This window comes from Amblyomma americanum, chromosome 2 (assembly GCF_052857255.1).
Source record: "Amblyomma americanum isolate KBUSLIRL-KWMA chromosome 2, ASM5285725v1, whole genome shotgun sequence".
Lineage (NCBI taxonomy): Eukaryota > Metazoa > Arthropoda > Arachnida > Ixodida > Ixodidae > Amblyomma > Amblyomma americanum.
This window is the reverse complement of record NC_135498.1, coordinates 92,608,028-92,610,635: the sequence shown is the minus strand read 5'-3', so window position 1 is coordinate 92,610,635 and position 2,608 is coordinate 92,608,028. Positions and strand designations below refer to the sequence as shown.

Genomic DNA, 2,608 nt, shown 5'->3' with positions numbered 1-2,608 from the left:
ACACGAAGAACGGACACACACGTGTCCGTGTTTTATTGCGCTGTTTCTCCCCTAAAATGCATTACCAACTAGCCCGGAACCTTGCTCTTCTGTTTTGTTTTTATATAGTCATTTTGTTTGAGCGTCATACAGAGCGATTGTATGCGCGGTTTTAAACTGCATCAATTAGAAGTCCGACTGTTGGCTTATGCGGATGATATAGCCATGTTTTGTAATGATTACGACAGTGTAACACAGGCTGTTAAATGTGTTAAAAGTTTTTTTGAGGCAAGTGGCAGCGCGGTAAACTGGAGTAAGTGCCTGGGATTCTGGCACGGGATTAGCCGGAGGCCTCAGACACTTTTACCAACGTGAGTTTTACTACGACTCCTGTTAAATACTTAAGAGTTCCCCTTGAGTGTTACAAATACAGCGAAGCCTACTGGGGGAGTGAAGTGGATAAAATGAGGGAGAGAGTAAATAAATGGAACGGATGGAATTGGTCAATGTTCTCGAGAGCCACAATTTGCAACATATTTTTAGGGAGCAAACTTTGGTATGTCCTCCAGGTCTTGCATTGCTGCAGGGTTCATATCCAAAAATTTCATCGGGTGTTTGCAGTGTTCGTGTGGGCATCTTCTTGGGAAAGATCAAGCCGCACCAATTTATTTCTACGAGTTACTCAGTTTGTCACATTTGTTTTTGAGACAGGTTGTCAATCGGTTTTTATTTCTTCGGGACTTTAAGCACCCGTTCCTACAGACTGTCTGTCAACGTCGCCTGGGGAAGCACTTGCCTAATATGGTTGTCTCTGTTGGCAGTATGCCCGGTGGAGTGCATGGTTTTCTAGGCGAAGTTAGGATTTCATGTAGCTTTTTGACGGTGCGGTTTTCACTCGAATACCTGAGTGAAGTCAACCAGAAAAAACTGTATAAAGACCTTTGTAGTGTGGTTCTCCCCGTGCCTTTATATCGGTCCCTTTACAGGGAAGGTATACGTAACAAGGTACCAAAGCGTGTTAAGGCAATGTTAATTAGTCCCGTCTGGTGTTAAGACTTTCTTTTTTAAATTACACACTGGTACTCTGACTGTCAAACCGTGGATGGCTGAAAGAGGTTTTTTCGTTCCCTGGGGCACTCACTGTATAATATGCAGAAAGGAGGAAACAATTGAGCATGTATTCCTTCAATGTTGGGATGCTGTGTTCCTTTGGGATGTGCTCCAGCGCACAATCAAAGAATTTCCTCTCGGTGGGTGTGGAATTCGCTACTTGCTAATTGAAAGTTTTGACGTTACCCCATATGATTTGATCATGCTAATTGCCCTACACGGCATTTGGAAATGCAGAATGGCAGTAAGGCACGCCGATCTCGACGCAAGACCGGCAAGTCAATATTTTAAAGAAAACACAAGGAATTAAGTTCAGGAGAAAAAGATGCTGGAATGTCTTCCAGAGTGGCTGTCACGTGTTGAATTATTATTGGCGATGAAAAAATTTTAGTATGAGCGTGTCCGAATATGTACGAATATGTACGCTTATGTACGAATATGTGTTTTTAATGTGGGCAAAATATCGGCAATAAAGAAAAAAAAAGTCAGGATGGCCTAGCGGTCCAAGGCGCTGCGTTCAGGTCGCGGTCCGGTCTTACGGGCGTGGGTTCGAATCCCACTTCTGACATCACTGTTTTTTTCTTTTTATGCACTCAAAACGAAAAAGGAAAGTTTTACTCAGCACCGATTTCATTGCACTCGTGTTCTGTCAGGATGGCACTGTGTGTCAAGTTAGATTGGGTAGGGTCTTGCCAAATTTAGTTGCTAGTTCGGCGACGAAATCGCAAGTCCGCGGCCAGTAAAGCTTTCGCTTTAAAACACGCCATGCCGCCATTGGCGCCGCCATTGGCGCGGCACAAACTTGGTGCGCTGCCAAAGTCGCCGGCGGAGCCGCGCCTGTCTTGCGGACGCCTACGACGCCGCCGCAAAACCGGAGGAAGAGCTAATGGCGTATTCCAATTGGCTATTCGGAGCAAGTTTTCTGGCTCCTCAGTACCAAAGAGTGTTTCAGTGGGAGATTCGGATTCTCACTTCTGATTAAACTGCGACGGTATAGTCATTAGGCCCCCTAGACATATTGCTCCTTTGCGGATTCAGAAATGTTAGATCTTACGGCGTATTCCGGTCGACGATTCTGAGAGCTGCTCCGAATCGCCGACTGGAATACGCCATAGGAACGTCTAACACTGTAAAAGGCAAAAAAAAAATTCTGGTTATAGCAATCCTGTCAAGGCTTGTCAAAGCCGAGTAGACTCAGCACTGTTTCAAAAAAAAAAGCGCGATAATCGCATCGAACAAATGAAAACCAGGAGCCGTACGTATTATATAAGCTGTCCATTTCCCATTGTCCATTTCGCGTCCATTTGGTCCTCTGTGATTGGTCACTGATACCTGTACCACACGGGAACGTTCGAATGACATCTGAGTCGAATGGCATTCGAGACTTGGAATGACATTCAGACTCAAGACTCCCGCGTTGCTACACGGCGTTTTTTAAACGCATTGGCATCAAGAGCGCGTACGCCTGCCGCGTCGGCACAAATCAGCTCGTGCGCAGTGTCGTGGCGCCGTACGCGTG

At 45.7% G+C, this 2,608-nt stretch overlaps 1 non-coding gene across 1 annotated transcript; it reads left to right on the top strand.

Annotated features, from left to right (window-relative positions):
* The first annotated feature begins 1,573 nt into the window (after positions 1–1,573).
* TRNAL-CAG (transfer RNA leucine (anticodon CAG)) lies at positions 1,574–1,657 on the top strand. Its single transcript has one exon. It is a non-coding gene; the product is annotated as a tRNA-Leu (tRNA).
* Positions 1,658–2,608: the final 951 nt, after the last annotated feature.